The 27812-nt window shown below is 43.6% G+C and overlaps 1 long non-coding RNA gene across 1 annotated transcript in view; it reads left to right on the top strand.

Annotated features, from left to right (window-relative positions):
• The window catches only part of LOC149796448 (uncharacterized), a 265169-nt gene that overhangs the window by 220732 nt on the left and 16625 nt on the right, over positions 1–27812 (top strand). The gene's annotated exons all lie outside the window — the stretch shown is intronic.

Below are 27812 nucleotides of genomic sequence, written 5' to 3'. Positions count from 1 at the left end.
AAAGGAAGGCTCTGTCTACCGGAATATCGGACCGGGAAAGGCAATTGATGATATCAAAAAAGCGGGCCACTTCGTCAATGCCACAAGACCGGGTGTCCTAATGTGACGTCATCGCTGCCGACCAATCGTGGCGGGAGTCACATACTGCTTGGTTTGACACCTGGGGCATATCAATCCAACTAAGAAACACGAGTGTGTGGTGTGACTATTCCCACTCATGTCTATTAGCCTTTCAGTCAGGTTGTTAAGGACTAGTTAGTCCTACACCTGAGTGGCTAAATTAAAAAGTACTCTTTGAGTACATAAAAGCCTGGGGGATGAGGCTCCTTTTCCTTCCCCCAGGAGTAATTAAAAATCACGCAGTGCGTGAATAAAAAAGTGGTACATGTTCAAAAGAACGAAAACCACTATAATCCAACTAACTAACTAACTAATTTCTCCCTGTTCACTTCTTCTCTGAAGAGCTCTTCTATCAGGTCTTCAGTGACTTTTAGCATTCTCACATTCTCTATCTCTTCTGGCTTCGGTATCAGACTGTGTCTGACCCTATGCAAATTCACGTAGGCTTCGTTTAGCTTAGCTAGTTTGGAGCACATCTTCGTAGGAGGATGAGTCGAGAATGGATGGTTAGACTGGAAACTGCCCCGGTTCTTAAAGTCAAAGCGCGGACGTGAAGGAAAACATGACTACACGGTTTTCGAGCCGCAACGTTCAATGAGTGTCATGAGAGGGATAGAGAGAAGTCAAAGAGCATGAATCAACATTCTTATAGCCAAACAAAAGACAAAGACATTTTTTTTTCAAAACACAACATTTTTTATTCAAAATCACTTAACACTAACCAACAACTCTAACATTTTTAACAATAATCCAACAATATAACATCAAACATTTTTTTCAAATGACAAACATTTTTTTTCAATTCACACTCTACTTTAAACAGGGCTGACAACGTTGCGAATGAAATTGTGATTTCCACTGTTGGAAGTTATTAGGCCATTGATGGACACTACGTTTCCTAGCTTGAGACAAAAGATAAGCATAATGGTCACAAAACCATCGATCTACTTTCACATCATTTCTAGAAGAAGAACGAGGATCAAAATGAGTCACTAAATGTTCTAAGGAATAGCCCAGGTTGCGATGATGCAGAAAATACACACAATATTGTCCACACACCAAGGAATCTGTGCCTTGTAATTTCACATTATTGAATCGGGTGGTTTGAGCATTTCTTCTCATAAAGTCAATGATATCGTCTTCCAAAGGGGGCAATCCGTACGAATCGAAATATTCCACACATCCTTCTTGAGGAAAGTAAACGGCTACCCAGTGGGTTCCTGGGAGATGACTGTCGTCCGTGTTGATCACGTAAGCTAGATGGTCTTGAGGTTTGCGATGAGGGAGTTCATCTTTAGCACAGACGACAGGATTCCAAGAAGACGTATACGAACTGTGGTTCAAAAGGTAATAAAGTTCCCAGGTATCCATTTGTGTGTTGTTTTTTTCTTCTTCACAGGTAATAATAAGTCATCAATTCGATCCTGACTTTTTGCTTGAAAATGTCTGACAAATAACCGTTTCTTCGTTTCGTCTCCTCACTTTGATTCAGGAGAGCATCGATGCGTTCGATCTCTTGAGTGGTTAATGTTGGACAAGAATGTTCACGCAAGTCTTTATACCACTGGTGCAACACGTCTTCGTCCGAGATGAGACTCCAAGCATCGTCCAGATACTCGTCCAATTTTTCTTCTTGACTCAGCATCAGGCATTTATCGTGTTGAATTTGACTGGGATGATCGTTTTGACATCCATAGCAATCTTTCTTGATCAATTCCGTCATTTTTTCGACCAAGTGTTTGGCAAAACAGGAGACTAAATGGGCTTCTTGTTCTGGCCATCTTGACTTCATCATGATAACTTCTTCTTTTTCCATGGTCTCCTCACATTCCATCTCCAAAGTTTCTCCACTAGGTAAAGAGGGATAACAGTCTTCCATGGTTTCTAATAGTCTAGAATGACTTCTCTCAAACTGTTGATTTCTATGGTATTATCAAATTCTGCATACAGGATGACGTTCACCGTTACATCAGGGTTTCGGTCTTTAAACTGAATTTCCACACGAATCTGGCCGGATTTTATAGGGTGGAAATGTCCCTCGTCGCTGCCTTGGTCTGGAGTGAAATCGAAAGCCCACAAAGCATAACCTCCTGCATAATCCTCGTACGTAATGCCGTGACTGGTGTTGGTTCCTAACTGTCCGGTGGCTTCGTACAGGGACAAGTACGATCTCAAGTAATTCTTATTCTCAAAGTCAGGTTCGAAAGGTCGGGTACACAAGGTCTTGCCATCGCGACTGACTTCGATCTTGGACACGCCAAAGTGTCGAAAGTAGAAAGGATTTTTAGCGATAGCTCCGTTGAAGGTTTCATTCTCGACCATACCAACGATTAAACGTTTGGGTAGCTGTCCCTGGAACAGATGACCTTGGATCATGGATCGCTGTCCCTTGGGAATGGTGAAGGTTTTCACTTCCACGCGTCGTATGGGATACTTGGCGGTCGTTCTGCTCAACGTCTGACTAATGTCGTTTCCCACTTTGGGTAACACTTCCACGCGTCGTACGGAGAGTCTGGCTTCTTGGATTTTGGTTTTGTAATCGTCATCACTAGCCAATAAATGGAAAGCGGTACTGCTCCGATTCAGTCTCAAGCGGACATCCACCCCGTTCAGCAAATATTTCTCTTGCAACCACATGTCCAAATGCAAACGATCCATCAGTTCTAAACTTTTGTTGTGTCCTTTGATTTTTTTTCTTCGTTCTACAAATCCCTCATTGTGTTCTTTCTTTTCATCAGCTTCCAATATTTCAAACTGGTCTATTTCGTCAGGTTCCCATAGCACACAGGCATTGAGATGAGTATTCTTGGCATCTATTCCGTACGTCAAGAGATTTTCCAGGTAGGCACGATAAGGGTAAGTATCCATGCTGCTACTGACTAGTTTGTTATTCAAGTACAAGTCCACTGAGCTGAACAAGGAATGCATGAAATTGTTGACGGGAGCTACTGCTTCATCGTCTATAGGACCTCCAGTCTTATCTAGAACTTTGACTTTCAGGTACAAGTAACTGCTATTCAGATCGATGTAATCTTCGGGCTGTCCTTTGATTTACAACTCGATGGGAGAGGAATCCGTCAAAGAGGAGACGGGATGAAATTCCACCCACTGGGATTCTTGCATCGTCATCATGGTGGGGGGCATGGCAAACAGATTCAGTTCCGACTTGGAACAAGCGCAAGACTCTCGGTGCATCATTTTTTTCTGTTTTTTTTTTTTTTTGTTCTTTCTCAATAATCGAAAACGTCTAAATCTCGAACGGTTCTTCTTTTCTTTGTCTTTCAAGCTCTAGAAGTGTGAAGTCTGGTGAAAGGGTGTTTTCTTCGTCGTCTCTTTCTGCCTTGTCCTTGCTGAATGCCTGACTCGGTAGCGTGCAGGGCATTTATAGGTGTGTCTCGTCGGCCTAAAATGTCTTTGCCCGTTTGCAGCAAGACATTTTTGCCTGCCCTCATGAAAGCTTCTTTAGGGTTTTGTTTGTCGATGATGACATTTTGGAGAAATTCTTTGCCTTGCGTCAGTGCCGCATCTTTCAAGGCGTGCAATCCGCGTGTCACCATCGGTTTCAACACCGGGGCCACCGAACGAAAGGCCGATTTTAACATATCTCCTAAAGCGTGTCCTCGCTGTCGAGCAACCCCTCGGTACACTGGATACATGACTTACGAGTCGTGAGAAAACCGTTTTCGAAAATGGAGTTTCACCGTGACTTTTCCTTTGGTGAATGGAATATTTTGTCCCAAATCTCCTTTTATAGCAATGTTGACCGTGTCCAAATACGACTTGCTGACAGGTAAATAGTGAGGATGTACAAATTCGCGGTGGACGTGGTAAGTGTTTCCACCTTCCTCGTCAGCGTTCGTGGCAGAATCCACTTTGAAAGGAATGACACGCAGTAACGGCACAGAGGTGTGTCCCACCACGTTGTACTCCACCACATCGGAATACACGAACATCAAATTCAGTCCTTGGTTCAGTTCTACCGGGGTACGAAATAACTTGATAAAAGACTCGTTGTCGTAAATGATTGGTAATTCGTTTTTCTTGAGCATGGCCATTCTCATGTTCATGTCTCCGCCCAACATGTCAAACAATTCAGGACAAAATAAAATGGACAGGGTTTTACTCCGCTCAAATTTCATCGAGAAGCGACGAGCTGCTTTGTGGTATTCCATGGTGACACTTTTTAGGGCACTCTCCAAAGCTTTTAGAAACACGCCATTAAACCTGGTGGTTATGGTGCTGACCAAATGTTGACCACTAAAATAATAGCCTGGGGGAATGAACAAGTGATAGGTGGTGTACTTTTGATTTTGTGTACGGGTTTTCTTGTCAAATTTGACATGGGTATCCAAGTACTGTTGCACTTGCTCGTCATGAACTTCCACATCAAAAAAATTTTGATTGGGAAGGACATTGAGGACTTGGGTCGGGTGAATGATTTCCACTAAAGCCACTTCCCAATGGGCTTCGTGATCTAATGGGGTGGCCTGATGTAATTTGGCCGTGTAACAGCACAACGTGTTGTTGGGAAACACCTCCATGGAACTGTCACTGGGTAAGGTTAAGTAAAATTGGTTTTGGTAACTCATAATTCCAGAGTTCTGTGGCTGTCCGAGGGGTTACTGGGCGTCAAAGGCGTGTCTCCGCCTAGAATGGGGTTCTGTTTGTGGTTGTTATTGGAGTGGTGACTGACACTGGCACTGGACACAAGGTTCCCGTGGTTCCCGTTCGAAGTGAATTTCAGGGAGGGATTAGGAAGCAGGTAACCGATGCAACTGCTCAATAAAATGGTCCACAATTGTTTGTCTCCTTGTTGCAAACTCAAATTGGCGATGGCTGCCCCGATGACACAATACACCACGAAGATTTGGCAGAAAAAGACGATTTAGTTTTAGGCACACGTTCTCCGCACCACACCCACAAGGGTTGTTTTTGTAAATCTTGCACAGAAGAACTGGGTGAATCGTCCTCTTTCTCTGGTGGGGGTTGGTATTTTTGCACGTAGCATTGGTGTTCCAAGTCCACGATGTGGTGACAAATGTGACATTTTTTCTTTCCTGAACATACGTGTGTCTTGGCATTATTGGTACGTAGGCCTTGTCCACATGTAGGGCACAATCTCAGCAGTTGACAAGCACATTTCTGCTGTGAACCTTGCGTCTTCAAATGTTGTTGGTAACAGGTAGGGCTGACAAACGTGCGCAGACAAGTTGAACAAGGCACTGGTCCTTCGCTCAGACAGGGTGGAGAGGCCAAACATCCTGAGCATTTCAATCCGCAATGTTTGTGTTGCTCTCGATTATTATAACCATGGTCACATTTCTCACAGTAATAACCGTATCCCAGGAATGCAGTGATACTGGTAATGGTATCGAAATGGTCATCGTGATAATAGACATGAATGTATTTTCCGTCCTTAAAGTCTTTCCCTCGAAACAACAGAGGTCCGCGCACTTCTTGAGGATGCACTTTCAAGGTGTATCGTGGAGCTAGGACAGCTTGCAATTTTTGCATTTCAGGAACGCCACAGGGTGTGTCTTTGGACAGGCCGGCTTGTTGCAACAGGAGTTCTGCTTCGTTTCGTTGTTTGGTTCGGTTCGATTTTCGAATGTTCTCCCAGGTTCTTTTCCATTCTACCGTGTCGTTCTTGTTGGCATAGGTTCGTCCCACCACGATGGCTCTGGCTAAACACATCTGGTCTTGAGAATTGTGAATTTGGACGAGACTCTTTTTGGTGCTGCGAAGCTCGTTCACCAGTAACACCTTATTGCGTTGTTCGGTCCCTTGAGGAGGAGAGACGTGGGTCATGTCCAGTGTGGCTTTTCCATCGGTGATGTCAAACTGATCATTAGATTGTTGCACGTGTTGAATCTTGTCCATGACTTTGGAAGCGGTCAATTCTGCAGGGGTGCTAAACTCGATCCAAACAGGGGATTTCAAACCGTCGTGTTGTATGGAAAGTCTCAAGCGATCGTCTTCTTTGGGTTGACATTGTCGCTTGAGTGCGGTGAGCAAAGAATCCCACACCCCAGTGATGAACCCTTCTGCTTTCTCTAACGGTACTTCAGCCTTGAAATCTTTAAACTTCACTGTGTATTTGTAAGCCGTGGTTCTAAATTTTCTAGAGGAGCGCTTTTCCGTCTCTCGAATGGAATAGTACTTTTCAGGGTTGACTAAGGGTGGCGAACTTGGTTTAGAGGGTTTGGATTCTGGTTCACTCATGTCCTCTTCAAAATCACTGGCATGAATTTGTGCCAAGACTTCAGCTCTGGTACGAGGCGATAGATCACGTTTCTGCCTCTTACTTTCTTCTTCTTTCTTCTCGAATGAATTGGATCGTTTCATCTTGAGTGCAAGACGTCAAATGACTCAAGTTTAAACACCATAAACTAATTTATAGTCATGGCAGACCAGCGTATATAAAAGGGTGTGTGTCTTGTCCTTTCACTATTCATTTCACTCTCAAACCGAGCACAACGATGGAAGAGACTAGCCAAATCGAACGTTTCATCAGGGCTTTGCGAGGGGTCATTAGAAAATTCTCGACCAGCCGACGGACTACTCTCCTTCCTTTCGAGATAAAAGTCAAGATACTTGCTATATCTGTCAGAAGAAAGGGCATTGGTCTTCAGAGTGTCCAGACCATCAAAAAAGAAAAAAAGGGGCTAGAAAAGACAAAAGTCAAGATACCTGTTATTATTGTCAAGAAAAAGGACATTGGTCTCCAGATTGCCCAAAAAAGAAACAAGAGGAGTCAGAAGAAAAGAGGGATTCTTCAGAGGAAGAGAGGGATTCTTCAGAGGAAGAAAGCAGCCAGGTAAAGAAAAAGAAACAGAAGAAGAAAAGAAGAAGGGAAGAAAGTGAGGAGGAAGAAGAGGAAAAGCCTGTGAGGGTGAAGAAATTTAAAAAACAGAGAGATTAAACAATGAGACAGAAGAAGTTTATGAACTTTTTAAAGTGCTCTGTTGTGAATTGTGAATTGAATTGTAACTATTGAGAAAAGAATACATTAATTATATAAGGTAAGTGTCTTTGAGTTTTGATTTTAAAATAAGAACGTACACTCACGCACTCATATACACGTACTATAGGGGTAAAATGGTTTTTTTTTGTTGATTTTTTAGTTATTGGCAAATTGAAAGGCTATCTCTTTTCGAGAGACGTGGGTGGCCCTGAAAAGGGCCTTTGGTTTTTTTGGTGTAGGAGTAGTTAAGTGGGGCACCCTAGGGACAATGGGACTTAGCATTAAAAAGACCCCTGGGCAACTCTAGGGACAATGGAAATTTAACATGGAGAAAAATCGTGGGCAACTCTAGGGACAATGGGAATTTAACACAGAGTTTGGGTCTGTCTAGGGACAAGGGGAAATTAACATGGGAATAGAGTTTGGGCTTGTCTAGGGAAAAGGGGAATTGAATATGGGATTTTTTTTAAAAAAAAAAATTTTTTAAATTTAAATTTAAATTTAGGCAATGGAAAGGCTATCTCTTTTCGAGAAATATGGCTGGCCCTGAGAAGGGCCTTTGGGTTTTCTTCTGCTTCTAGTTTCTTCTTTTTCTCCACCAAGTTCTTATTTTATCTCCAACACTCTTTCTCTTCTTTTCTTTCTTTTTTTTCTCCTGCTCTTCTTTCTTCTTCTCTTCCTCCTCTTCTTTCTTCCTCTTCTCATTTTCTTCTTCTTTTTCAATCTTTTCGTTCCATTTGCTTATTCTTATTCTTTCCTCTTCATCCTCCTTCTCCTCCTTTATCTCTTTCATGACACCACTAATCTTGTCCTTTACCTTTTTTAAGTTATTAATTTCCATCTTTACACGATGGGGACTATAGGAATAATGGTCTTCAACCAGTCTTATCAACATCTGCTCCATCATTCCTAAGTTGTCTAAAACGTCTTGTAATGTTTGTATTTTGTCCATTTGGTTAGAAGCCATCTTCTTTTTTTATTCTTTGCAGAATGGTTTGAACGACGAATACTGTGGGTTCTTATACTTAAAGCGCGTACGTGAAGGAAAACATCCCCCTAAAACGTAAAATTGATCTTACCTAGATCATGACCAAACAACGCGCGAACGTGAAGGAAAACATCCCCCTACTTTTTCATTTCATATAATAAAACCCAAACTATACTTTCTCATTTCATATAATAAAAACCCAAACTATACTATCCACATACGCTAAGAAACAATAAACAAAATCCATAATCTACTATCCACACAATCTTACGTGAGCGCTTACAAAACCCAAACTATACTCTTCACATACGCTAAGAACAATAAACAAATCCATAATCTACTATTCACACAATCGTACGTGAGCGGGTACAAACACAAACACAAACACACAAACACAAACACACAAACACAAACACACAAACACATACGCTAAGAACAATAAACTAATCCATAATCTACTATCCACACAATCGTACGTGAGCGCTTACAGAACCCTAACTATACTCTTCACCTACGCTAAGAAACAATAAAGAAACCCATAATCTACTATTCCCACAAACATACCTGAGCTCTTACAAGCACCAACACACAAACACATACCCTCACACTATCTTAAAAAAGAGTTAGTGTTTATAATCACACTACTCTACCTACACACATTGGCAAATCGATCGTTATTTCTTTTCTAGAGTATTGGGTAGCCCTGAAAAGGGCTGTTTTTTTTTTTTTTTTTTGAACTTCATGGACACCTGGTTAATGGTGGCACCTTCCAGGTCTAGCGCCACATACACATCTTGTCCCCCAGTTACTTTTTACCTTTTTGGGGGAGAGAGCAGAGGCAGGATATGTCGCTTCAGAATCCCAATTTTCGCTCTCTGGGATTCTGAAATTTCTTCTTCTTCTCTCCTTTTCCTCCTCCTCCTCTTCTTTGTATCTTTTCTCCTCCTCTTTGTATCTTCTTTCCTCTTCTTCTTTATATCTTCTCTCCTCCTCTTCTTTGTTTCTTCTTTCCTCCTCCTCTCTTATCCTTCCCTCCTCCACAATGGCTTCCGCGGCCAGTTCATTTAATATGCGCCTGGCATATTCCAGATGCACATGAAGTTCCAACAGTTTCTCAAGTCTCGTGTTCATTTTTGGTGTTGATCAATCAACAACGGTAGCTGGACTGCCGAACGAGTTTCAATTTATAGTGAAAGCGCGGACGTGAAGGAAAACATCCCCCTAAAAACATAAAATTGATCTTACCTACATCATGACCAAAAACAACAACGCGCGGACCTAAAAGAAACACTCACTCACTTTTTTATGCTACCCATCACTATTTTAAAATTTTTTATAAATCACTTCAATAGACTATTTACATACGCAAAGCAATCCAATCTAACTCCTAATCTACACCTCAAACACCAAAAAGAAAGACATCATTTTAATCTACTATCCATACCAACTTACTTAACCACTTACAAACACAAACACACAAACACATACCCTCACATTTTTTTTAAAAAAGAGTTAGTGTTTATTTTCACACTACTCTACCTACACACATTGGCAAATCGATTGTTATTTCTTTTCTAGAGTATTGGGGTAGCCCTGAAAAGGGCTGTTTTTTTGTTTGCTATGGCATTCTTTTTAGTTTCTAAGAATGGGATGTCCTCTGAGGATAGACTTTCTGGCGATAGGTCTGCTTCTTCGGAAAGAGAAGAAGAACTCTTTGGTGTCGATACGACAATCGACAAAGCCTCTGTCAGCTTCAGGTTGCTGCTGCTCTTGTTGTTGTTGTTGCTGCTGTCTCTGAAGTCTGTACTTCTCTGCCCATTCTTCTTTTTCCCTGTTCATTTCTTCTCTGAAGAGCTCTTCTATCAGGTCTTCAGTGATTTTTAACATTCTCACATTCTCTATTTCTTCTGGCTTCGGTATCAGACTGTGTCTGACCCTATGCAAATTCACGTAGGCTTCGTTGAGTTTAGCTAGTTTGGAGCACATCTTCTTAGGAGGATGAGTCGACAATGGATGGTTAGACTGGAAACAACCCGGTTCTTAAAGTCAAAGCGCGGACGTGAAGGAAAACATCCCCCACAGGGTTTTTGAGTCGCAACGTTCAGTGAGTGTCATGAGAGGGATAGTAAGAAATGAAAGAGCATCAATCCAACATTCTTATAGCTAAACAAAAGACAAAGGCATTTTTTTCAAAACACAACATTTTTTTATTCAAAAATCACTTAACACTAAACAACAACTCTAACATTTTTAACAATAATCCAACAATATAACATCAAACAATTTTTTCAAAACACAACATTTTTTATTCAAAAATCACTTAACACTAAACAACAACAACTCTAACATTTTTTAACAACAATGCAACACTAAAAGTTTCTCCACTAGGTAAAGAGGGATAACAGTCTTCCATGGTTTCTAGTAATCTAGGATGACTTCTCTCAAACTGTTGATTTCTATGGTATTATCGAATTCTGCATACAGGATGACGTTCACCGTTTCATCAGGGTCTCGGTCTTTAAACTGAATTTCCACACGAATCTGGCCGGATTTTATAGGGTGGAAATGTCCCTCGTCGCTGCCTTGGTCTGGAGTGAAATCGAAAGCCCACAAAGCGTAGCCTCCTGCATAATCCTCGTACGTAATACCGTGACTGGTATTGGTTCCTAACTGTCCGGTGGCTTCGTACAAGGACAAGTACGATCTCAAGTAATTCTTCTTTTTAAAGTCAGGTTCGAAAGGTCGGGTACACAAGGTCTTGCCATCGCGACTGACTTCGATTTTGGACACGCCAAAGTGTTGAAAGTAGAAAGGATTTTTTTCGGCAGCTCCGTTGAAGGCTGTATTCTCGACGATACCAACGATCAAACGTTTGGGTAACTGTCCTTGGAACAGATGATCTTCGATCATGGATCGCTGTCCCTTGGGAATGGTGAAGGTTTTCACTTCCACGCGTCGTATGGGATACTTGGCGGTCGTTCTGCTCAACGTCTGACTGATGTCGTTTCCCACTCTAGGTAACACTTCCACACGTCGTACGTAGAGTCTGGCTTCTAGGATTTTGGTTTTGTAACCGTCACTATCAGCCATCAAATGGAAAGCGGCACTGCTACGATTCAGTCTCAGGTGGACATCCACCCCGTTCAGCAAATACTTTTCTTGCAACCACATGTCCAAATGCAAACGATCCATCAGTTCTAAACTTGTGTCGGCTCCCGTGATTCTCTTTCTTCGTTCTACAAATCCATCATTGTTGTCTTTCTTTTCATCAGTTTCCAATATTTCAAACTTGGTAGGTTCGTCAGCTTCCCATACCACACAGGCATTTAGATGAGTGTTCTTGGCATCTATTCCGTACGTCAAGAGATTTTCCAGGTAGGCACGATAAGGGTAAGTATCCATGCTGCTACTGACCAGTTTGTTATTCAAGTACAAGTCCACTGAGCTGAACAAGGAATGCATGAAATTGTTGACGGGAGCTACTGCTTCATCGTCTATAGCACCTCCAGTCTTATCTAGAATTTTGACTTTCAGGTACAAGTAACTGCTATTCAGATCGATGTAATCTTCGGGCTGTCCTTTGATTTCAAACTCGATGGGAGCGGAATCGGTCAGTGAGGAGACGGGGTGAAATTCCACCCACTGGGATTCTTGCATCGTCATCATGGTGGGGGGCATGGCAAACAGATCCAGTTCCGTCTTGGAAGAAGCGCAAGATTCTCGGTGCATCCTTTTTTTGTCTCTTTTCTCAATAATCGAAAACGTCTAAGTCTCGAACGGTTCTTCTTTTCTTTGCCTTTCTCGCTTGAAGTCTGGTGAAAGGGTGTTTTCTTCGTCGTCTCTTTCTGCCTTGTCCTTGCTGAATGCCTGACTCGGTAGCGTGCAGGGCATTTATAGGTGTGTCTCGTCGGCCTAAAATGTCTTTGCCCGTTTGCAGCAAGACATTTTTGCCTGCCCTCATGAAAGCTTCTTTAGGGTTTTGTTTGTCGATGATGACATTTTGGAGAAATTCTTTGCCTTGCGTCAGTGCCGCATCTTTCAAGGCGTGCAATCCGCGTGTCACCATCGGTTTCAACACCGGGGCCACCGAACGAAAGGCCGATTTTAACATATCTCCTAAGCCGTGTCCTCGCTGTCGAGCAACCCCTCGGTACACTGGATACATGACTTAAGAGTCGTGAGAGAACCGTTTTCGAAAATGGAGTTTCACCGTGACTTTTCCTTTGGTGAATGCAATATTTGGTCCCAGATCTCCTTTTATAGCAATGTTGACCGTGTCCAAATACGACTTACTGACCGGCAAATAGTGAGGATGGACAAATTCGCGGTGGACGTGGTAAGTGTTTCCACCTTCCTCGTCAGTGTTCGTGGCAGAATCCACTTTGAAAGGAATGACACGCAGTAACGGTACGGAGGTGTGTCCCACCACGTTGTACTCCACCACATCGGAATACACGAACATCAAATTCAGTCCTTGGTTCAGTTCTACCGGGGCACGAAATAACTTGCTAAAAGACTCGTTGTCGTAAACGATGGGTAATTCGTTTTTCTTCATCATTGTGTTTCTCATGTCCATGTCTCCGCCCAACATGTCATATAATTCAGGACAAAATAAAATGGACAGGATTTTACTCCGTTCAAATTTCATCAAGAAGCGACGAGCTGTTTTGTGGTACTCCATGGTGACATTTTTGTTGACATACTCCAAAGCTTTCAGAAACACGACATTAAACCTGGAGGTTATAGTGCTGACCAAATGTTGACCACTAAAATAATAGCCTGGGGGAATGAACAAGTGATAGGTGGTGTACTTTTGTGTACGGGTTTTCTTGTCATATTTGACATTGCTATCCATCCACTGTTGCATTTGCTCGTCATGAACTTCCACATCAAAAAAATTTTGATTGGGAAGGACATTGAGGACTTGGGTCGGGTGAATCATTTCTACTAAAGCCACTTCCCTATAGGCTTCGTGATCTAACTGGATGGCCTGAGGTAATTTGGCCGTGTAACAGCACAACGTGTTCTTGGGAAACACCTCCATGGAACTGTCACTGGGTAAAGTTAAGTAAAATTGGTTTTGGTGACTCATAATTCCAGAGTTCTGTGGCTGTCCGAGGGGTTACTGGACGTCAGAGGCGTGTCTCCGTCTAAAATGGGGTTCTGGTTGTGATTGAAGTGGTGACTGGCACTGGCACTGGACACAAGGTTCCCGGGGTTCCCGTTCGAGGTGAATTTCAGGGAGGGATTAGGAAGCAGGTAACCGATGCAACTGCTCAATAAAATGGTCCACAATTGTTTGTCTCCTTGTTGCAAACTCAAATTGGCGATGGCTGCCCCGATGAGACAATACACCACGAAGATTTGGCAGAAAAAGACGATTTGCGTTTTAGGCACACGTTCTCCACACCACACCCACAAGGGTTGTTTTTGTAAATCTTGCACAGAAGAACTAGGTGAAGGAGGAGTGGTCGACGTAGCTGCGTCTGCTGTGTGAAAGGGCATGATGGTCACTTCTTTTTATAGTCGATGACTTGCGAAGCGTCGATCCAAGAATCAAAACTGGGTGGATATCCTTTCCAACGTACTTTGACTTCTTTGACACGTCGTTTGCCCACTTTACGGGTTCTGCGTTCGAGAATGCTTTCGATGTCGTACACGTCGTCTTCTTTTTTGGTGACACGTTGTAACTCGGGCAAATAAAACGTTCCTTTGAGCACTTCTCCGTTCATGTCTTCCAATTTATAGACGGCAGGATGACGGCCATGCACTCGTCCAGTGACGCGAAACAATTCGGTCGTCCAGTTAGGTAAGTAACCTTTGTCGAAAGTGCGTTTGGTTTTGCCAATGCGCACCCAATCTCCTACGGCCAACTCTCCACTTTTCTTGGGGACAGCCCTCGTCGGGGACGTACCAAACAGGCGCTCAAACACCAACACCTCGTTGTCGGGAGTCACGTCTTGCGGGGCACGTCCGATGCTTCGATGGTAAGATTGGTTGTACGCTTGCACCAGGTGCGGTAAGATGTCGATGTACTTCAGAGTGTGGTGATGCGTAAAATATTTCCACATGCGTTCTTTCAAAGTGCGTTGAAAACGTTCCACGATGCTGGCTTTGGTTTCGGGATTCTCGGTGGTAAGAAAATGAATGTCACGTTTCTTTAATTCTTTTTGGAAAGCTTGGTTCAGAAATTCGGTGCCTTTGTCCGTTTGCCATCGAAGAGGGTGACGACCGCTTTGTTTCAACACCCGTTGCAGGGCTCGCACTAACTCGCTGCTCGATTTGGAAGTCAAGGGCACGACCAAGGCAAATTTGGAAAAGACGTCGATGACATAAAACAAATATTTGTAGCCACGATTGTAGCTGGCCAAATGAGAGACATCGGCTAAATCGGCTTGCCATTGATGATCGATGCCTTCCACTCGGGTGCGACTTCTGGCAAACTTGCGTCGAATGGGTTTGTGTAAAGTGTAGGTAGCTTGTTCTTGTAACCATCGTTGCACTTGAGGTAAACGGAGACTTTTCAGTCGCGTTTTGGCAGCACGATACAATTTTTGAACTCCTGCGTAACCTGCAGGATGGGAGGGATCGTAGTAAATGCTGGCTAAGACTTTTTCCATTTTTTTGTGTTGGTTGGTGTGTTAATAAGACACCCACTCTTGGAGGATGCTACTCTTCTTCTCTTGGGGTATTTTCTTGCATTGCAATGCTTTGCGTGTGCGGCCAGCAATAGGTGTCGAAGAGGAGAAGGATGTCTGAGCGGGGGATATCGGTTCTTGTTTCACTTCTGTCTTCACTTCTGTCTTCACTTTCTTTTTCTCTTGTGAGGAAGAAGGGGTGGCCATCATCTTTTTAATCCATCCAATTCTGGAGATAGGTGGTGTTGTTAACTTGCGTACTTTTTCTGGTGGAGTTTGAAACCCTTCCTCTTCTTCTCCTTTTTCTGTCTTGGTCACGGGTACTGGTGGTACTGGTACTGGTACTGGTGATGGTGCTGGACTTTTCATCAAGGTCTTAAAATCTTTCAGAGTGGGTAGAGCTGTTTCGTCTAAAGCTTTCTGGTGAAAGAGTTGCAGTAGTTGCAAGAGTTGACCGTACTTTTGCAATTTTTCTGTTTCGGACAAATCTTGACGATCCATCAATGACTGCAATTCGTGTTGTAACTGGGACATCTCGCTCAAATGGGGATTGGGAGGTAAATGCGGGGTGTGTTGTTCTTGCCACCGATGGTATTCCATCCATCGTTTGTAAGGCACTAAAGCTAGTTTTCGTCCTTCCATGGGGTTGTCAGGGGTCGATTCTGAGATCTTGGAACTTCCGAGGCCTTTTTATCTTGCTCCCACCAGTCCTCCCAACATGGTTCCCAAGACTCCTTTCAGTATGGGGCCTAACAAGAGAGGTAAAATACCTCCACGTTGCACTAACATCTTCTTTTTTTGACGAATGGGAATTTTCTTTTGAACCATTTGGCGAAGAACGTGACGATGTTTGCCTAAGCATTGTTTCTGGTGTTTGGACAAAGGGATCGTGCCTTTCAAAACGTTCAAACAACATTCGCACACGGTATCGATGACCTCTTTGGAGGCTGTTTGAATGAGTTTTTTTCGTAGGAGTGGAGAAGCTTTGGACAGGATAAATAACATGTCCCCATGTTTGGCTAAACGTGGTGGCAGTCCTTTCCTTTTCTTTCCTTGGGGTTTTCTGGAGGGTGACATCTTTGAGTCTTCAGGAGCACCAAAAAAAAAACCACTGATACCCGACTTGGTCACAGGCCTTTTTTATACTGGAACGCGTCGCCACTGATTGTCTTTACGTCGTATTAGTTTGAGGACAGGCATGACACGTCGTGCAGGGGTACGAAACGGACTAAATCGAGCCAGTTCTTGCTTGGACAAATCCAGCAAACTTTGTAACATGCCCGATCTTTCTTGAACTTTGATTTTGGGAGAAGGTACTTTGTGAGCAGCAGCCACTGCCACTAAATTGGAAGGTCCTGCCACTGGGGAAGTTCTTTTGGGGGTCATCAACGGAGAAGTTCTTGGTGTGATCAACGTCTCCAAGTACTCTTCAGTTCTGGGTGTCATTAACGGAGAAGTGGACAAACGTGAAGCTGCCGGAGACGCAGTCACCGCCTTGGCAGGTCGTGGTTTGCGAGTGTAAGGTTGCGTCCTGGCCGAAGTGCCTCTCTTGCGACTAGTTTTCTGTGGACTTTTCTTTTTCTGGGGGCTTCTTTTCTTTTTCCGGGGTGGTGGTGGTGTCTGGTCAGAGGAGGGTCCTGCCACTGGAGAAGTTCTCCTTGGGGACCTGGTCTTTTTCTTCTTGGGGCTTCGTTGGACTTTTGTCTTGGGGATAACTTTGGGGGCATTAGGATCCCATCTTAAGAGTGAGAGAATGATGACCCCTCCTAGAGTACCGTTCCCTCCAGGTTTCAAAATGATTTGGTTTTTGGTTTGAGTGTCGATGCGGGGATCGGCCAGTTGGACCAAAGCGACTTTGTTTCGATCGAAAAAGCGTTTGGTTTGATGAGGAATCTGAATGATTCCTTGGAGTTATTGACGTGCTGTCACCGTGAACCATCGTAAGACTTCTTTGAGACTAGCTTCTAAGACACGAGCTCGTGTTTGTGGATCTTTTTCTCGACTGATGCCATACAAGGCACGAATCAATTTGACGGGAAGATGCGACTGAAGGGACGTCATGTTCGCACTGAGAGTGAGACAGACGAAAAAGGGTCTGAGGTTTTTATAGATTTTTTTATGGGGAGTGAAATGAAGTCGAGGACGGAGACGTGTACAGGACAGGCCCTCCGTCTTGGCACCAGTGGTGAAACAAGTGGGTACGAAATCGCAAATCCTCGGGGGTCGTAGGTTTCAAATCGACGAGTAAATAGGCGTGTGGCGTTTGAGTGGCATCGTCGTACGCCTGAGTCAGCCAAGGCGTTCCTAACTGTTTGGCTAAGACTTGCACTTGCGATTTATCTCGAGGGCTTTTAAACAAGACCACGTAATGCGCATTGAGACTGATGGTGCGATGGGCTTTACTTTGTTGAAACAAATTTTGGGTGATGTAAACGACACTGGCATTACGGTGATGCCCTTTGCGCGTGAACCACAGTTTAATTTCTTCTTCGTCTTCTCCTAACATGTCGTCGAAAATGACCAAATGGGTTAGACGGGAGTCAGAGACGATGCCGTCGTCTTCTTTAGGAATGCCTTCCACAAACACGATGGAATCGCCTTGACTTTCTCGCAAGAGGCTGTACGCCGATTGCCACTCTTTGTAACACCACACGATTCGTTGAGGGGGTCGATCGATCAAATGATGTTTATGTGCGATCAAACGTTTGACGAATTCGGTTTTGCCTGAACCGCTAGGTCCAGCAATGAGCATGTTAAAGGGATGGCGAAGATACAAAGCCTCCCAACTGGCACGATCTAAGTGTTCGTCGATGACTTTGACAGTAGAGGAAGAGGGAGCAGAGACAGCAGAGGTAGCCATGGTGTGAGAAATGTCACTTGTGACACGAAAAAACAAACAAGACAAGAGTTTATATACTTTTTCAGAACACGTTTATTGAATGTTTCAAACATGAATACGAAAGACAAAAATGCATAAAAGCCAAAGGCTTAAGTACAAGAATAAAAGGCACATGATAACCATGAACGTGGAATAAACACAAGTGTCTGTACAACATGTTTTGGGTAAAGTTCTAACCAGTTCTATAGTAGGGGTAAGGTCACACAAGTGTCCTCCCGAAAGGGTCTTTCAGGCCTGTCCACGACAGTCCTGTCCTGGGTGACGGGTTCTTCTGGCACCGTCACTAACACAGGTTGAAAAGTAACTTTTTTCCTTGAATAACTCTCGTGCATACTAGGCCACCTCTTGTGTCCAAGCCTCAAAACCCTGGTCTCGGTGATGTCCAACATTTGACTCCTAACCAATCTGGTTTCTTCTTCGTCAACGACATGGTAAGTTACTTCAATGAACAATGAACTATCGATCTTGCCTAGGGTTCCTTTTCATATACAGACCAATACCGACGTGACCGTACGGTAAGGTGAAGTGATTGGGAAGTCGCACTCGCTTCTGGTATACAATTTGATAGACTTTTTCCAAGGGTCGACTGACGATGTGGTGAGTGGGTAAACGTACAATCTTGTTCGGTTGATAGGTGGTCACTTTAAAGTTTCCATCCTCTCCCGATTGCAAGGCTTCTTTCAATACCCCAAAGTTGACCACTCGACTGGTACGATGATTCAGAGTCAGTCCTTTCACTTTGCACGCCGTGTGCACTTCTCCTTGTTTGTCCCGGTATTCGTAGCCGTAATTTTTGGGACCACCACTGACGAAACTTAGAATCTTGTCGTCGGGATGCTCGTCTGTCCAGGCTCCTAAACGGTCTCCTTCGATGTCAGGGTGCTGTTGACTCGGGTGATGGATGTAAATGCAACTGTCCGTGTCAAAGTACAGGACGCGTTCTTCTAACAGTTCTAAAGCTTCGTACAATTTTACGCGAGCATGAGCTGTCACGTAAGCCGCAATGATGACATTTCCAAAAGGGTCGTCTTGTACAAAGTCCAGATCTTCTTCGTAATTGACCAAGATCAAATCCTCTCGAACGACGTCCACGTGTTTCATGTATTTGGTTTTGTCGTGAATCATCTGGAAGTAGCGGGAAGGTTCTGTCAAATATTCCGTCTTGGGTAAACACGGTCGTTGTGCCATTTTACCCCACAAGCAATTTAACATCACTTTGGCAAACGATCGCCTGCCTTCGTTTTTTCGATGTGGTCTAAAGAGATGCCTTCTTGTTCGTAGTATTTCTCTTTGAATTGTATTTGGTCTTCGGGAGTGTGACACCAGGAAGGATAGCCGCTGGCTTCTTGTTTCAGTTTCAAAAAGGCATCCACGTAGTCGGCGAAAATGCCTTTCTGAGTAGGGTCACCCTTGTGGTACTGTTGTGTCTTGGGAAAGTGGCAAATTTCGTACACTTCTAACAGTTGGTATCCCATGTCCAGAGCTTTGAACAATTCCACGCTGACCCAGGTTCCCGTCAAGGCCCGTTCTTCCTGGCTGTGATGGCAAGGTTGGTCCTGGTTGCACGTTTCGGCACAAGTACGGCACAAGGGAAACATCAGTTTGCCTTGACAATGGTGAGGTAAGACGGGATGGTATAGGTTCGTGGGAGGCAAAACTTTACACTTGATCAAGCCTTCGTATTGTCGAATGTTTTTCAGGTCGATGTGTTCCGTCAGCAATTGCGGGTGCCCTACAGGAAAGCGACAATATTTGCACACGTAGGGATACAGCGAACACACGTCCAAGTATTTGATTTCTTCTCCTTTCTCTTCGTCGGCTTGGTACAGCAAACAGGTGGCATTGGTCCTTCCTCCGTACAAACTATCCCTCGGGTTCAGCGGGTCCATGAACTGGTAACTTTCCACGAGGCGTTTAAACTCGGGATCGGTTTTCATACGGTGATCGTATTCGTGTTCCCACATTTCCACCACTTGGTATCCTTGCTGTTCTAGCTTTAGGCGTCGCTGACAAGTGTCCTGGTACAGGTCTTCCATGGTCCGTTGTAAAAACTGATTTTTAGTGTCACGGTCAGGGTAGCAGACGGGACATCCGTGAAATAAGCAACCGTTAAACTCGTACACGATCTTGGGGTTTTCTAAGTCCCAGCCATCGACCGAATACGTTCCGATAGTCTTTTCGCCTCCTCCGTTACGGGCATGCTGAATCCATTTGTCTTCCTTGTCGCACAAGTAATGTAACAAACGTAGGGCTTTGACCGAGTATTGACGCTTGACATAGTGGGTCGTTTGAGGACTGATGACAGCCACGGTGTTTTCAGGCATGAATCGTTGGCGGTACACTAAGGAACACGCTTTGGCAATGGTGCAAGCTTCTTTCAAAGGATCGACCCCTCCGTGTTCCATGAACAGTTCTCGAAATTTTCCACAGCAACGCCGTAAAATGTCCACGTCGGAACGACAATACTTTAACATTTCTTCCTGAAAGTCGAAAGGGTCCGAGGCGTGAGCTTGGTACCAAGCGTAGAAAGCTTCTCGTTGTTCGGTACGCATGTTGTCGGGGTCGTAATAGTGAGCCTCAGGCAAATGGGGTAGAACAGCATGTTGATTGGCTTCCGTATTGAAAAAGTGTGGAAAGTACCCTTTAGCCATTTCTGTCATTCCAAACGTTTTAGGCATTCGGCTCAAAGGCATGGCCAAGTAACTCATCGAATCTTTAAACTGTACTTGTCCCACTTGCATGAAAATGATTTTGGCTCCGTTCAAAATCACTTTAGGACGTTCGGTGCCATGTTCCGTATAGTACCTCAAAAGAAACTGTCCATCGTATCCGGAGAAATTGTGAGCCATCACTGTGGCATGACGATGACAATCTCCGTAACGTTCGATGTCCTCTTGGCTCCACGTCTTGTCGATGGGGTCTAAGACCCATTGGGCAAAATCGGCTAACGTGTTTGGTCCCCGAAAGATTTTTTCACGCCCTCCGGGAATCTTGCTGCAGTGAGGGCAATGACTGAAGATAGGTTCTTGAATGCACTTCTCGCACGCTCGATGAGCCACGCAGAAATTAGGAATGTGAATGCCGGTCTCTTGCATGCATTCGAAATCGAAAAAGATGAAATTGCCTTTCTTCTTGTGACCGTCCTCTTTCTCTGGTGGGGGTTGGTATTTTTGCACGTAGCATTCGTGTTCCAAGTCCACGATGTGGTGACAAATGTGACATTTTTTCTTTCCTCGACATACGTGTGCCTTGGCATTGTTGGTAAGTATGCCTTGTCCACACGTAGGGCACAATCTCAGGAGTTGACAAGCACATTTCTTCTGTGAACCTTGTGTTTTCAAATGTTGCTGGTAACAGGCAGGGCTGACAAACGTGCGCAGACAAGTCGAACAAGGCACTGGTTCTTCGCTCAGACAGGGTGGAGAGGCCAAACATCCTGGGCATTTCAATCCACAATGCTTGTGTTGCTCTCGATTGTTATAACCATAATCACATTTCTCACAATAATAACTGTATCCCAGGAATCCGGTGATACTGGTAATGGTATCGAAATGGTCATCGTGATGATAGACATGAATGTATTTTCCTTCCTTAAAATCCTGGCCTCGAAACAACAGAGACCCGCGCATTTCTTGAGGGTGCACTTTCAAGGTGTAGCGTGGAGCTAGGGCATCTTGCAATTTTTGCATCTCAGGAATGCCACAGGGTGTGTCTTTGGACAGGCCAGCTTGTTGCAACAGGAGTTCTGCTTCGTTTCGTTGTTTGGTTCGGTTCGATTTTCGAATGTTCTCCCAGGTTCTTTTCCATTCTACCGTGTCGTTCTTGTTGGCATAGGTTCGTCCCACCACGATGGCTCGAGCTAAACACATCTGGTCTTGAGGGTTGTTAATTCGGACGAGACTTGTTTTGGTGTTGCGAAGGTCGTCCACCAATAACATCTTTTTGCGTCCTGTCCCTTGAGGAAGAGAGACGTGAGCCATTTTCAGTGTGGCTTTACCATCGGTGATGTCAAACTGGTCATTAGATTGTTGTACGTGTTGAATCTTGTCCATGACTTTGGAAGGGGTCAGTTCTGCGGGTCTGCTAAACTCGATCCAAACAGGGGATTTCAAACCGTCGTGATCTATGGATAGTGTCAAGCGATCGTCTTCTTTGGGTTGACATTGTCGCTTGAGTGCAGTGAGCAAAGAATCCCACATCTCGGTGATAAACCCTTCTGCTTTCTCTAAGGGACGTCGGCCTTGAAATCTTTAAACTTCACCGTGTAGGTGTAAGCCGTGGTTCTAAATTTTCTAGAGGAGCGCTTTTCCGTCTCTCGAATGGAATAGTATTTTTCAGGGTTGACTAAGGGTGACGAACTCGGTTTAGAGGGTTCGGATTCTGGTTCACTCATGTCCTCTTCAAAATCACTGGCATGAATTTGTGCCAAGATTTCATCCCTGGTACGAGGCGATAGATCACGTTTCTGCCTCTTACTTTCTTCTTCTTCTTTCTTCTCGAATGAATAGGATCGTTTCATCTTGAGTGCAAAACGTCAAATGACTCAAGTTCAAACACCATAGACTAATTTATAGTCATGGCAAACCAGCGTATATAAAAAGGGTGTGTCTTGTCCTTTCACTATTCATTTCACTCTCAAACCGAGGAGAACGATGGAAGAGACTACCCAGATGGAACGTTTCGTCAGAGCTTTGCGAGGGGTCATTAGAAAATTCTCTTCAGACCAGCCGACGGACTACTCTCCTTCCTTTCGAGATAAGAGTCAGGATACTTGCTATATCTGTCAGAAGAAAGGGCATTGGTCTTCAGAGTGTCCAGACCGTCAAAAAAGAAAAAAAACAGGGGCTAAAAAAGACAAAAGTCAAGATACCTGTTATTATTGTCAAGAAAAAGGACATTGGTCTCCAGATTGCCCAAAAAAGAAACAAGCGGAGTCAGAAGAAAAGAAGGATTCTTCAGAAGAAGAGAGGGATTCTTCGAAAGAAGAGAGGGATTCTTCAGAGGAAGAAGAGGAAGAAAAAAGACAATTCTATTTAAAAGAAGCAAAGAAACAGGAGAAAAAAAGAAGAAGGGAAGAAAGCGAGGAGGAAGAAGAAGAGGAAAAGAGTGTGACGGTGAAGAAATTCAAAAAACAGAGAGACTAAACAAGGAGAAAGAAGAAGTCAATGAACTTTTAATTAAAGTGTTCTGTGGTGAATTGTGAATTGGATTGTAACAATGGATAAAAGAATACATGAATGATATAAGGTAAGTGTCTTTGAGTTTTGATTTTAAAATAAGAAGCTACACTCACGCACTCATACACAGACACGTACTATAGGGGTAAAATGGGTGGAGTTTATTTTTGAGTTATTGGCAAATTGAAATTGTATTTCTTTTCGAGAAATGTGGGTGGCCCTGAAAAGGGCCTTTTTATTTTGGTGTAGGGGTGAGTTTAACCAATCAACTTTAACTGCCTTAAGCCTTTGCCACGGCGAAGGCCTACTTCTGATGATTGGGTTGAAATCACTAAGGGTGGTACGACAGGCTTAGTCACAGGGTTGGCGTGTTTAGCTCGGGAAGGTCGTATTCTCTTCGGTCGTGATAAAGAAGTCTGATACATTTGTTTCAGACTTCTTAACTCCGCTAAAATGTCCAACAATACCGTAGCCGTTTGATTTTCACCCTCTTGTTTCTTTGCTGCTACTTCTTCTTGCTGTTGTTGCTGTTGTTTTTTTCTTACCTCTTCTTGTTGCTGTTGCTGTTGCTGTAGGAGAAAAGCTTGTTCCGCTTCCTTTTGTCGTTGCATAAATTTCTCCAATTCTTCTTTCTGTCTCTGTCTAAAATTCTCCACTTGCGGTAATGAAGAAGGTAACGAAGGTTCCGGAACAAATTCTTGCGAGGTAAGAAAATCCACAAAATCCCAATGTACCTCTTCTGAAAGTAAGTCCGGGTTCCCTTGGGCAGTCTCCCCTGCTGGTGCACCCCAATGGATCGTTTTCTGAGTTTCCGTCATGTTGAATCACTGTCGCATAGATTGACTGCACACAAGCGCTAGCGAATCTATATAGACCAACTGACGTCACAGACTACTCTCTTCGGATTGGATGTGGGCTGACTGAATTTTGTAACGCGTGTTTGGATTGGTGAATGAACTCAATCCGTTTCAATCCTACCTCTACCTATAAATAAGCGCAGTTCAGTGCATTGATTCACTTGTTCTCGTCGCTTCAAGATGTGGACCGATGTGCAATCTTCTACGCTTGTGTCTTCCATGATGTTCCGGACGGACATACCCATGTATGTCCGATCCAAGTGGACCATTGTCCACAGGACAAACACCAGCCTGTGGATACGTAGGATCTACGTTGAAAGACAAGGATGCCTGAAAAGAGTGCTGATTTACGGACCAACAGTGAGACGTAGCCTAAGGACAAGAAGAAGACCAATGCGGTACCCTTTATGTTAATGAATACATTAACATAAACCCAAAGGCCCTTTTCAGGGCCAGCCATATTTCTCGAAAAGAGATAGCCTTTCCATTGCCTAAATTTAAATTTAAATTTAAAAAAAAATTTAAAAAAAAAAAAAATCCCATATTCAATTCCCTTTTCCCTAGACAAGCCCAAACTCTATTCCCATGTTAATTTCCCCTTGTCCCTAGACAGACCCAAACTCTGTGTTAAATTCCCATTGTCCCTAGAGTTGCCCACGATTTTTCTCCATGTTAAATTTCCATTGTCCATAGAGTTGCCCAGGGGTCTTTTTAATGCTAAGTCCCATTGTCCCTAGGGTGCCCCACTTAACTACTTGTAGGGGTGAGTTTAAGAAATCAACTTTAACTGCCTTAAGCCTTTGCCACGGCCAAGGCCTACTTCTGGACTGCGTACTGTTGATGATGTTGATTGGGTTGAAATCACTAAGGGTGGTACGGTAGGCTTAGTCACAGGGTTGACGTGTTTAGCTCGAGAAGGTCGTATTCTCTTCGGTCGTAATAAAGAAGTCTGATACATTTGTTTCAGACTTCTTAACTCCGCTAAAATGTCCAACAGTACCGTGACCGTTTGATTTTCACCCTCTTGTTTCTTTGCTGCTACTTCTTCTTCTTGTTGTTTTTTTTCTTACCTCTTCTTCTTGCTGCTGCTGTAGGAGAAAAGCTTGTTCCGCTTCCTTTTGTCGTTGTATAAATTTCTCCAATTCTTCTTTCTGTCTCTGTCTAAAATTCTCCAATTGCGGTAATGAAGGTGACGAAGGTTCCGGAACAAATTCTTGCGAGGTAAGAAAATCCACAAAATCCCAATTTACCTCTTCTGAAAGTAAGTCAGGGTTCCGTTGGGCGGTCTCTACTGCTGGTGCACCCCAATGAATCGTTTTCTGAGTTTCCGTCATGTTGAATCACTGTCGCATAGATTGACTGCACACAGGCGCTAGCGAATCTATATAGACCACGTGACGTCACAGACTGTTCTCTTCGGATTGGATGCGGACTGACAGAATTTTGTAACGCGTGTTCGGATTGGTGAATGAACTCAATCCGTTTCAATCCTTCCTCTACCTATAAATAAGCGCAGTTCACTGCATTGATTCACCTGTTCTCGTCGCCTCAAGATGTGGACCACAGTTGAATCATTCACCCTTGTGTCTTCAATGATGTTTATGACGGACATGCTAATGTATGTCCGATCCAAGTGGACTGTTGTCCACAGGACAGACACCAGTCTGTGGATACGTAGGATCTACGTAGAAAGACAAGGATGCCTCAAAAGAGTGCTGATTTACGGTCCTACAGTGAGGCGCAGCCTAAGGACAAGAAGAAGACCAATGCGGTGCCACTTATGTTAATGGATACATTAACATAAACCCAAAGGCCCTTTTCAGGGCCACTCATAGGTCTCGAAAAGAGAATGACTTTCCATTGCCTACCCCATTTTTTTATTTTTATTTATTTATTTTTTTTATTTAAAAAATCCCATGTTAAATTTCCCTTGACGCTATACAGTCCCATGTTCAATTCCCCTTGAGGCTAAACAGTCCCACGATTTTTCGTCCATGTTAAATTTCCCTTGAGGCTAAACAGTCCCACGATTTTTCTCCATGTTAAATTTCCATTGAGGCTAAACCGTCCCGGGGGGGGGGGGGGGGTCTGTAATGCTAATTCCCATTGAGGCTGAATCGTTCCCCTTCACTACTGTTACTGATCTATGTTAAAGTCTTCGATCCCACCATTATCGTACTACCTGGGAGGAGTGGATGTGGACGGGACAGTTACCTAGCCGCCAGAGTTGTCGGGACGCCAAAACAGCCAATATTTTTTCGAAAATGACCAAACTTAAGCTTTATAAATTTGCTGCTCTCGAATCCCGACCTTTCAGCAAATTACATGACTCACCCTTAAAACAAGAATTTGCAACATTTCTGTTCCCAGCGTGTGCTTCATCTATGCATTTCCCCCACCCCCCAACACCACGCTAATCGTCTTTCGCATCACATCGAGAGGGATCCAGACATCGATCAATACTATTGCATGGGCAGTTAAAATCGACGTATATCTTCCAATCCGTTAGACAACCACTAGTAGTTACATTTACGAGAAGAAGCAGTGGCGTCACTCGGGTTGGTGTCACCCAGTGCGGTAGCTCATGGTGTCACCCCCATGGTCCTCCTTCCGTAACAGACCATACAGAATCCTTAGTAATGTCATTTTGGTGTCACCCCCTCTGATGGTGTCACCCGGTGCAGTCCGCACACCCCGCATCCCCCTGGCGATGCCACCGCTGTGCCTGCTAGTCATGTATTTAACTATGATCGGTTATCCGCTTATGAAATCCGACTAGACCGAGCAGTGTGTACTCTGTAAAATTTGCAATTTTTCATTTTGGTGTCACCCCTCTGAGATGGTGTCACCCGGTGCGGTCCGGACCCCCAAGCGATGCCACTGAGAAGAAGTGCGGGGGTGGTGGTATAATTTTGTTAATTTCAAGTAACGCCGATTTATAATTAAAAAAATATTTGAATTGTTGTCAGTTGTGGTTTAGTTTGAATCTTGTTTGTATTGCCAGTTGTGTATTGCGTCCAGTAGTCATCGACGGCATCAGACTTAAAACATTACCGCGATTGTTGCCGAAGGATTTTGTTTATCGAGTTAACTTTATTTGTGTTGTGTTTTATTGATAAAAAGAAACAATAACTCGTGGATCCGCTATGAAAGGTTCCTTGGATTCGCCAAAAATTCTTCACATCTTGGTACTGTTACTAGTGTAGAACAATAGATTTGATTTTGGTTTTAAACCAGCAAAATTCGGTAGCGATGTTTTGATGAAAAGTAAGTTTTATTATTTATATATAAATTGTCAATTAAATGCCTCAGTTGTAAGGTGTTTTGTAATATGTAATTTGTAATAGGAGTCTTCAATTTGATTAACAGGCCTAACGTGGAAATGAGAGACATTCATAAAATGATGCTTGATTGTCTTGTGTAAATGAGAATTTAGATGCAACCAAAATGGTATTAAATTGCAAGAAAATAGTTGGCGGCCATGGCTCCACACTGGGCCCCGCTGGAGAGCTCACAGCATTACCCCAAACCCCTTACCTGGTGGGAGGAGGGGTGGAGCTGTAGCTCAGCCCTTCGGGTTTCGCATTCTGGCCCATTTTGGCCATTTACGCCACTGGCCCCAGGATGTCATTTGCCCATATACGCCACTAATCCACGTGACTATCCGCTTGACATGGGCGACTTTTGCCCACTTTTTTTTTGGCGGATTTACGCGGGTTCGTGTGCATGCGCGTGTGATGTGAGTATAAAGTCATGGGAGGTAGGCTTTAGTCTAGATCAGTGGGGGGAAAAAAGGAAAAAATAAAACCCCTCCAAACCCTGCTGTTATCGTATTACTCATTGGCAGTCATCCAAGTCTGTGTAAATATATTAGATAAATACTGTGATTGCAAAAAAAAGCTATACTCTCCACTTTAGCAGGTGCAGCTGCCTTTAGTAGCCTTGGTCCAATCATATCAAATCATGTGGCTTTACAATCATCCATTTTTATAATATACTTCAAAACAAATTCAGGACTAATTTCTGGTATTTACAATTTTATTCAAGTGGAGTTCGTTACTTTACACCAACAATTTCATCTTCATGTCGATAACAACAATAAACTATACAAACAAATATATTTTATGTATTTGTAATGTCTTGCTCCATTAGTTTCATTGCTTTTTTTT

The sequence above is a fragment of the Sinohyriopsis cumingii genome, chromosome 6 (genome assembly GCF_028554795.1).
Source record: "Sinohyriopsis cumingii isolate HCF-2022 chromosome 6, ASM2855479v2, whole genome shotgun sequence".
In the NCBI taxonomy this organism is placed as follows: domain Eukaryota; kingdom Metazoa; phylum Mollusca; class Bivalvia; order Unionida; family Unionidae; genus Sinohyriopsis; species Sinohyriopsis cumingii.
Note: the sequence above shows the minus strand (reverse complement) of the source record. Positions and strands in the feature narration are given on the sequence as shown.